At 33.5% G+C, this 10,407-nt stretch overlaps 1 protein-coding gene across 2 annotated transcripts in view; it reads right to left on the reverse strand.

Annotated features, from left to right (window-relative positions):
* The window catches only part of LOC114330477 (calcium uniporter protein, mitochondrial), a 620,188-nt gene that overhangs the window by 412,299 nt on the left and 197,482 nt on the right, over positions 1–10,407 (reverse strand). The window lies entirely within an intron of this gene.

Here is a 10,407-nt window from a genome sequence, read left to right on the forward strand (position 1 = left end):
CATACTTCACTTCAATTAATTATACAGGGGAAAATCCAGGACAAGAGAAGTGTAGGAAGGAGAAGAATTTCATGGTTGCGTAACTTGAGAGAATGGTACGGATGCACATCAACCGAACTATTCAGAGCAGCAGCATTTAAGATAAGAATAGCCATGATGATTGCCAACCTCCGTCACGGAGATGGCACGTAAAGAAGAAGTTCTTCATTTCTGTTGAAAATTCCTTATCAGTCATTTCTGAACCTCGTTTTTCGTAGCATCTTTAGTGATGCCATAGAAAGGTTCTGGACCTTTAAAAGTTTCTCTCGAGCCTTGTTTTGACAATATATCTGCTCATTAATTCCCACGCATCTCTTCATGACCCGGCGCCCATATTAGCGACGCGACACTTTATTGTCTTTCGCCAGGTTGCACCCATTGTTAAGTCTCCATTAATATTTGGGGCTTTTTGTTGCCTTGATGGTATAATTGTGTTATTCTTCTCAGTGAAGATTAGTTCTGGTTTCATCATATCTGAGTTCATCATAAAGATGGATTCCTCAAGTACAGTCTTGGTAGTATTTGTGTGGCTATTCAATGCATAATTCGGCCTCCAAGTATTGTTTGCTTTTAGTCTCAGGAAGGTTATAAAGGCTACCGCCGAAATATATAATTCCAGCGGAGGGAGACCTGTGATAACCTCTAATGAAGCCGTTTCTGTACTATTCAAGGAATCTGTTATATTTAGAAGCGCTTGTTTTGTAGGGTGGTGAAAGAGGTCACACAAGATTGCAAAGCTGTCTTTCTTCACCAAAGTACTGAACCATAAGTAACTGTCGCTCGTATTACTGATGTGTATAAAGTATAACCCACAGAATACCTTTGGTTTCAATCTCCAGGTTTTACCTACAAGTCGTCTGCAGTTCTAGAAAAGTCCCTTAGCCCTATTGGTTATATTGGTAATATGAGTGTTAGAAGTAAGTTTGGAATCCAGGGTTACCCCTAGATACTTGACATCATTGGTTCTTTACGGTACTTCTCCAAACAATTTCAGCTCACTCAGTCCAGTAAGCTTCCTCTTTCTAGTCACTATTACAGTATCGTCTACGAAACCCTGGATACAGATTCCTTGGGCGCTTAGCTCAGCTCATGAACCAGGTCATCGACAACTATATTCGATAATGACGGTGACAACACACCCTCTTGAGAGCACCCCCTAGTTGCCCTCATTTTATGATACTTTCATGGTGCCAATGGTTTTATGGCACCTCGTTTCCTTCAGTTTTATGGCACTTTTATAATATCTGTGGATATTATTCTGCTCAGAGGCATCTAAATAATCCACTTGCGTCAGAGAACAATAACCACAGAGAAACGACACGACCGTACTTAAAACGTGTACCGTTTTTGAAGACGCATGCGCGAACCTGGTTGCTTTATGTGTTCCCAACACATGCTAATTCCAGCTAATTCTGTCACTCTGGTTGTTTTACGATAGTCCGTAGGCGTGTATGGTAAATACTTGACTTAACAAGTTTGTTTGAGCATTTATATAATAATTATAATAGTTAAAATGTCTGGTTACTCGTGTGTGGTTCACGGATGTTCCTCTGCGACAGGAAGAGGAATAAGTTTATTTAGATTTCCTAAGAATAATAACAGGTAATTGTTATTGCTTTGTAATTTTTACATATTAGTTATTAGGTATCTAATAGTCTTAATTTGACTTGATTAAATATTATTGATAATAAATCATGAAGAAAGTGATTCATTTCCTTGTATACATTACCCCTACGTAATGCATAAATAACTAAACTTCGCTCTGCCAAGCAAGGGATACCTATTTCAAAATAAAAATAATAAATTTGGTGTCAGTGCATGTATTTCATAACAGACGCGAGTCTCCGAAGGGCCAACTAGGTCAAAACAGATGTTGTCCGGGTGTCATCGCATGCCAAGATATTAAATTTTTACTAAATAAAAATATATAAAGAGTTCTATACACGACAATTTCTGATTTACACGACGCAAACAAAATCAAAATACTATTCAAACTAAAAATTGTTGGAGACATAATTGGGAAAATCTTGCCAATGATTCTTAAAACCTCGATCAATATAAAATATTTACCACGATCAAATGCCTTTTAGAAGTCAATAAAAATAAAAAAAACAGTAGATGGGGGTATAACAGTATGCCAACGAAAATATGTTATCCACTATTCTGTTGGCAGCTATTTTGGATTTTCTATAATGAACTCTTTTCTACTAGTCCAGCCCCTTCATTTGATATCTATATTGAGGTAGTTGTGAAATTAAATATCTAACCCACCATTTTTTGGCGGCCATTTTGGATTTTCTATAATGAACTCTTTATTAGTAGTCAAGCCCTTTCATTCGATACCCATATTGAAGTAGTTGTGAAATTAAATAATATGTAACCCATCATTTTTTGGCGGCCATTTTGGATTTTCTATAATGAACTCTTTATTAATAGCCAAGCCCTTTCATTTGATACCCTTGTTGAAGTAGTTGTGAAAAAATATGTAATCCGCCATTTTATAGCGGTGGACATCCTGGATTTACAATGATACTGAATGTATAGTGTATGTAATGTTACAAATCGGTGTAATTGTAACGATTCGTATAATACTTTTTTTATTATTTTTTAGATTGTTGTATATTTATATTTATAGAAATATACTCTTACAGTACTTCTTGGGTTTTTATTCGTTTGCTCCGATATTCGACTTTAAAGGAAAACTGTACTTTTGATAGGTTTCCAAGACAAGAACAATATTGACATTCGATTTCAACATAAAGTTTCTTGTTATCGATAACGAACATTTGTCACCCAAAGAGAATTGGAACTTTCAGAGTTTGTGACATTTCTGTAGCCGTTACAATGGCTGAGTTATTTTTTGATAACCTATATTAAAAAATATAATTTATTAGGAAATACCTCGACGAACAAATTATATCTTGTATCAGCCCAAGCCAAAAACAATCAGTGAAAGCCACACCTACCGTAATAAATAGGTATATTTTATTATTGGTCTTTCAATGCCAAAATCAGGATAAATAAAAAGGTATTTTCATTTATGGTTCCAATCAATATGATTGTCATCATTACTTTGCATTGTGCGATATATTTGCAACCTTTTGTAAATCAAAAATAATTCCATTATTATAAAGAATGCCAACAAAAGCCGGCCCTTAATTTTATTTACGAATTTATATTGTGTGATATGCCCACTGACTATTGCTTCGATGGTCGCTCTGGTTGCTTTAAGTGTCGTTGGCGGCTTAGCCACCAAAGATCAAAGGCGTGTCGTTTCTCTTTGGTTATTGTTCTCTGCTTGCGTGTTGTGTTATTGATTTTCTTCCTCACCAGTGCCACTCAGCCACTATTTTTGCGATTGGTTGAAAGAGATCACATTGATCAAGATGAAATAAGAACAGTACCTCTGAGTATGGGAAATCGTTGTCAAGCAGTAATAAAGGCCAAAAATGTTCTATTTTCTCTTTTTCATAATGTCAGACTTATTTCGATAGTTTTCTCGTAAAAAATAACTTATTTTATTTTAATTGTTCTAAAACCAAACTCAAAAAAATAAAGGAAAAATAAAAGTTAATTTATTAAGGATGATATTAAAATTTTAAAATGATGCGTTAATTTTGGTGCTCAGTGTATCTACAGGGTGATTGATTAGTAGGGTAAAGCTCAATACTGCCCTGCTTAGGAAGAAAGCCTTAACTCCAATTTACTTGAAACGGAGATATTCAATAAAACGTGAAATATACTTTTTCACAACCTTTTTTCTCTAAAATGTACGTTTAAAGGCCTTAATAATTTAATAAAAATAAATAAAAAACAAGTTTTGTTAAAAAAAATTGTTTTTGGCTTTTTTTGGGCATAAAAATGGCACTTAAGGCCTTGTTACCTCCAAACAGTAGTGCAAACCGTAACATAAAAACCTTAACTCCCATGGTGGCTCATTATGTATTTTACTTTAAAACTAAAAAAACATTTAGGGTTTAAAAAAGGTAAACACCCAGGAGTTTTTGCAAAATTTATTCATAGAATGTTACTCAAAATATACTTAGAGACGGACTATTTAAGAAAGAACACATTTTACTATTTTTAATTGAAATCTAAAACTACATTTAATAGTCTTGTTTGAAAATGTTTGTTATAATATAATGCTTTCTTAAAAAGTTAAATAGTGCTTATTTGCTAATTGAAATATACACAAACGTATTTCAACAAAAAAATCATAATATTTAGCTTGAGTTAGAGTGAAACTATTGTAATTAGGCCTATAAAATTCAAGGTATGCTACATTAAAACTACAGGATTATAAGTTATTAGAATAAAACAACTTTAGCAAGGATTTGTGTCAACATTAAAAATGAATAAAATTTTGAGACCTGTATCTATATAATATAACAATGCGTTCATAAAAAAGTTTAAGCCAAAACAAAAAAAATATGTTTTACAGTTAGGAACACACACACCCTTTTCTCAACTAGGGATGTCGCCTGAAACACACAAGTCTGGAACATCACTTTCAGGCAAGTCCAACCAAAAACGTTTCCTATTTTCAGGCGTTTCAGGAAGCAGTTTTGTAATAATATCTTGTTTCTTAGGTGCAGTTCGGAAAATAGGGGGGCTCTTCGCCTTTTCAGCTCCCTTTTTGGTCATAAAGTCTAGTTCCTGAAGGGGGCAATATTCATCGTAACAAAGTCTGTACAACAATGTATCTTTGCCACAATGTATCATTCAGGTAGGGTCGATTCACAAATTTATTCAGCTTGTAGTTAGAGACACAAGAAGGCCATACTGCAAAATCTTCATGCTGCATTGATTTGACCACTGTTTTCCCAGAACAAGTTGCTCCAACAGCATTCTCAAAGTCTGAAAAGTCATATACTTTGCCATGGCGACTGAGAGACAACTCTACTTGATGGTGAAAAGAATCGGCCGACATAAATGTGTGCCCTGGTTCAAAAAAGTACAGTTCAATGGTTTGAGTGGCTGACTCCGAAGAGTTAATAATGTGAACAAGGTAGGTCATCAGGCACCAATTCTTGTTTTGTGCGGAGCAGTTGTCAAGCCAGAGTGTTATGAGGGGAACATCTCTGAAATATTTGAAAAATGTATCAAAGGAACTAATTATGTCCTCCTTCTTTCGTCCACATATGGCCTCATGCCATATTACTGCAATTGGCCTACCATTTTTGCAGTTAGTGCCAAGGGGCACAAAACTTTCATTAAATGCAACTATGCGTTTAGTAAAAACGGTAGTTTTGAAACCTTCATCCTAGGCAACATAATAACTTTTTGCAACCTCGCCTCTTAACCCCATGCCTAGTTGTCGAAATCAACATAAAGTTTCTTCTCTCTAGCCAACTTTTTGCGCAATACACATAATTGATTTGTTTTCTTCTTACTTCTGGAATATTTTCAATGCATTTCAGTCTACAAGCTTGGCAAGGAGGATACAAGTCATGTTTTTTAATATATTTATCTTTTTTCTGTTCATGTTTTTCTTGTTTGCTTAAAACTGACTTTTTTCTAATTCTTGGTGTCCCTTTTTTAGTTACCTCTCGGGTGTCTTCCGGTTGTACATTTTCAGCAGGTTGGTCTTCGCTTTCTGGCAATAAGTTAATAGGCTGAACAATCCCTACGCCTAGGCCATCCTGAACGTCGAGGTCATGGGAACCTGAATTATTGTCGAAATTAGTAAGTTGAACTGGTGAAAGCTGAGTTAAAACATAACTGTTGTCGTGCTCCTCACTATTATTACAATCAAAGTTAACAACAGGAGTAGTTGTTGAAGTTGACATAATAGCTGCTAGCGGCAACGGATCGTCAGGATCATCTTCGTTTCGATTTTTTACATCCTTCACTAAACTCAAAATATAACTTGATCTTGAACTACACATGTCCAATGTCACGTTGTAAATTAATTTATGTCACAAGTTACAAAAAAAAGCGTAAAACTTTCATACAACCCACGACACCATAACAAAACACTCTTCTTGAATAATTGAGGTTAGTAACTAAGTAATCACTGTCAAAATAATATACCTAATAATGGAGGGAAACAGCTGAGCATAAAAGAAACACCTTTTAGTTTTAGTGAAAAACAGCATCAAAAGCCACTTGTAAAGAAACTCATCAGAGAAAAGAAAACCTTAACTCCACTGGCAAGTGGATATAAGGCTTTCTTTTATCTGATGTAAGTTAAGGCGTGGTTCCAATTTCTCTTGCAATAATAGAAATTTGAAGTAAAAAAGCCTTAAGTCAAAAACGACTGTAACTTGAGGCTTTCTTTATTCAAAAGTTGCAGTTGAGGCTTTGTTCACTAGAATGGCAGACAATTTAGGACATAAGGCATATTTCATTAGCGTTTTTCTCATTGAAGAAGTGGAGCTACCGCTTTCTAACCTCAAAAAAAGGTAGAAAACCACCTATAAAACCCTAATATGACCTTATCTCAATTTTTTTTTTGGACTTAAGGTCTTTTTTCCTAGTAGGGCAGAATAGCTCCGCTATAGTAATAGATAGCAATAAAACTTAATAACAAAAATTTTAGCAACCTTTGAGCTTCACATTACAAAATTAGGTACAGGGTTTCGATAACACAGTGGCAGACCAAACTTATGTTTTTTTAAATAGAACACCCTATATTTTATTTTAAATTTGAAATCCTGTTAACTTCTCCATCACAAAAATATAAAGGTTTGTTATGTTATACAGGGTATTTACAAAGTTATAACCAATTTTATATGAAAATCGTAACAAGTTCAACTCCCTGTATAAATAAAAATAAGCAAAACAACAATGGTTTATTAATGCCATATTTTTTAACGTATTGTCAAAATTTTCAAGAATGGTCGATATTGCTAATTTTCTTTATATCAAATAAAGGGGGAGTCAAAACGCAAGTACATTATTTTCTCAGTAATTTTAAATGGAACACCCTGTATTTTATATCACTATTGAAAAGTACTATTACCGTACTTTAATTTTTAGATAACATTCCCTATGTCTAAATATATTAGTTTTCTAGATATTTTCATTTTTCAATGGACCAGTAGCTTGCCCACCCAAATCACCAGAATTTAATAAACTGTACTGAATTTTTTGGGGTTACGTTAATAATGAAGTTTATAAAATACCTCCAACAACAGGGGATAAGATGAAAAATAGAATACAAAGTGTATTTCGATGTGTTAATTTACAAATGCTCCGTAGAGTAAGTAGCTCATTCAATGATCGTTTTTAGGCGTACATAAATGTGTTAGGAGATAATTTTGAACACCTTATGTAATTAAATATTAAAAATATTTTATTAAAAGTAGCTTCTAATTTTTTCAAACATGTTTTTTTGCAAAATGTATTATTGATAAATTATGTTTCGTTCTTTATTTGTTACATTGTTACATTTACATACAAAAGTAGTGTTTAATTGTCTTCACAAAATATTGTATTTTGTGTTTGTGTGTTTTTTTGTAAAATTTATTAATAATTTTCTTTGTTTATTTGTTGAATTTACATAAAAATATAGTTTTTAATTGTTTCAAAAATGTTGCATGTAGTGGTTGTGTTTTTGTTTGTAAAATGTATTACTACTTATGTAAAATGTATACTAATTATTTTTATTTCTTTATTTGCTACAGTGTTACATTGATTACCGGATTGATAAACGGTAATCTTCAATTGTCAATTCAGTCATGGCTTACTTAAAATTTAGATAAATTTAAACACCTAAAATAATTTGCTCTGAAAAATGAAAATATCTCGAAAACTAATAAATTTGGGCATAGGGAATGTTATATAAAAATTAAAGTACGTTAATGTTACTTTTCAATAATGATATAAAATACAGGGTGTTCCATTTAACATTACTGAGAAAATAATGTACTTGCGTTTTGACTCACCCTGTATTTGATATAAAGAAAATTAGCAATATCAATAATTCTTAAAAATTTTGACAATAAATAAAAAAATATGACATTAATAAACCATTGCTGTTGGGCTTATTTTTATTTATACAGGGAGTTGAACTTGTTACGATTTTCATACAAAATTGGTTATAACTTTGTAAATACCCTGTATAACATTACAAACCTTTATATTTTTGTGATGGAGATGTTAACAGGATTTCGAATATAAAATAAAATATAGGGTGTTCCATTTAAAAAAACATAAGTTAGGTCTGCCACTGTGTTATCGAACACAATTTTATCGAAAAAACAAATTATTTGCAACTCGTATTAGAATAATAATGATGTAACACGAGATGTGTCTAAAATTTAAGTCCGAGGTACTTTTCTCGTAGAACTTATAGAACTTAAAAATTGTAGAAATTGTTAACCCTCTATTCACACTAACAACTGATATGGCGAAGCCCGCAGAAAAATTATTCAAATCACCTGATGAACACTCTCACAGTAACAATCTGATAACCTCTGTAGTCAGAGATAGAATGATGCTTGCTATCTTCAAGAACTATGTTTCTTGTCCTTCTGAATTAAACCAAAAGCCGGAAAATAGTATGACCATTTCTGACCAATAGAACTTGTTGTTAAACTTGAAGAACTTATAGAGTTTATAGAACTTATAGACCTTATGGAATTTTAGACCTGGTAGAAATTATTGTTAACTCCCATATGGAACGATAAATTAATAGACATGGAGAATCTAAAATGGGCCTTGTAAATTGAAGAAGGACCGGATTCATATCTTACCAGAATTTTGCTTTCCAGCGTAAGAATTCTTTAATTCTTCTGTTCTTTAGATTTCTCGTCGATTTAGTAGATGTCACTATTGGGTACTTAGGCAAATTATTTCTTATTAATTTGCTTACATGTTAGTTGGATTTGGTTTCACAGAGCGATTCAGAGCATACCAGGGGCTGTTCTGACGAATCCAAAAGAATGAAACTTGCGAAAAGAGATGGTGGTGGTCTCTAAAACGAAACTAAATCTTAAAATGTCTTTCGTTACCTTAGTTCTACTCACAAATTGAGTACTAGGAATCAAAATCCGTTGGATTTTTGCCGAGATAAAGTTGTGGAATGCATATTGTATATTCTTCATGTCTATTCATTTATCGTAAGGCAGTGGTCGGCAACCTTTTTAGCCGACGAGCCAAATATGAGCATTACAACAATTTAAAAAAATTGGGAGCCAAATCTGCTTGTTCAGCAAACTTTTATTACACGAAATAAAACTAAAGCCCTACTACCTAGCCCCATTCATAAACCCCAAAAAATTAAAACGTGTTTTTTCGTTTTTTGGTGATATTTTCGTTTCTAATCATCGTCGAAACTTTTATTTTCTTTCGTTTTGTAAGGTTTTATTTTCTACAACACTATATTTTTTACAAAAATTTTGGCGCAAAATCCATTTTTTTTAATGTTAATATGTAGAACCAAAAAGGGAAAGAACAGCAAACGTGAGCTTTTTCAGCTGATCATAAGAACCAAGCGTTGAAAATGATCATGTCTTCCTTCTCCACGTAATTTAAAGCAGACCACTTGTGTTGTGAACATTTTCTTCTTCTCCAATATTTCCAATTCAACACGAAGACGTTCGAATTTAGAGCGCCGTACGTCCTTGTTCTTAAATACATATTTCAAAGCTATTATTGCAAATGTAAAAGGAGAAAATTTCAACTCGGTTATCGTAGCATTAAGGGGAATTTTGACAAATGCTAAAGTTTGTAAGTTTGATAAAATATGTAGGTAATATTTTCCTACCAAGTTTTTTTATATCTACCAAATCTTCGTAGATTTCCAGCAAGCATATGACTCGATAAAAAGAAGCAGACTATGGCTAGCAATGCTAGAAATGGGAATACCAAGAAAATTAGTGCAGCTCACTCAAATGTGCATGGCAGACTCATATGCACAGGTAAAGATAGGAAACAGAACATCGATGCCATTTAGTATATCATCAGGGCTTAGACAAGGAGACCCTTTATCACCATTGCTATTCAATTTGGCTTTAGAATACGCAATAAGTAAAATATCGTCTGAACTAACAGGGGGATTCGCAAATCGAGGATCAAAACTATTGTTGGCCTTTGCCGATGATCTAGATGCAGTCGCACATTCTACAAGAGACGTAAGGGAGGTGTTTTCACAGCTCGAGGAGGAAACAGGTAACCTGGGCCTTCGAATAAATGAAGAGAAGACGAAATATATGCTGGTGACCAAAAATCCAAGACCAAGAGTTAGGCAGAACGTAACTATTAATGACCACAACTTTGAAGTAGTAAAAGAGTTTAAATATCTGGGAGCTGTAATCACAGAGGACAATCACATAGAAAAAGAGGTCTCAGCAAGAATAGCTGCGGGAAATAGAGCATTATACTCCCTATCATCATTATTAAGATCTAAGCTGCTGAAAAGAC

Source organism: Diabrotica virgifera, chromosome 9 (genome assembly GCF_917563875.1).
Source record: "Diabrotica virgifera virgifera chromosome 9, PGI_DIABVI_V3a".
In the NCBI taxonomy this organism is placed as follows: Eukaryota; Metazoa; Arthropoda; class Insecta; order Coleoptera; family Chrysomelidae; genus Diabrotica; species Diabrotica virgifera.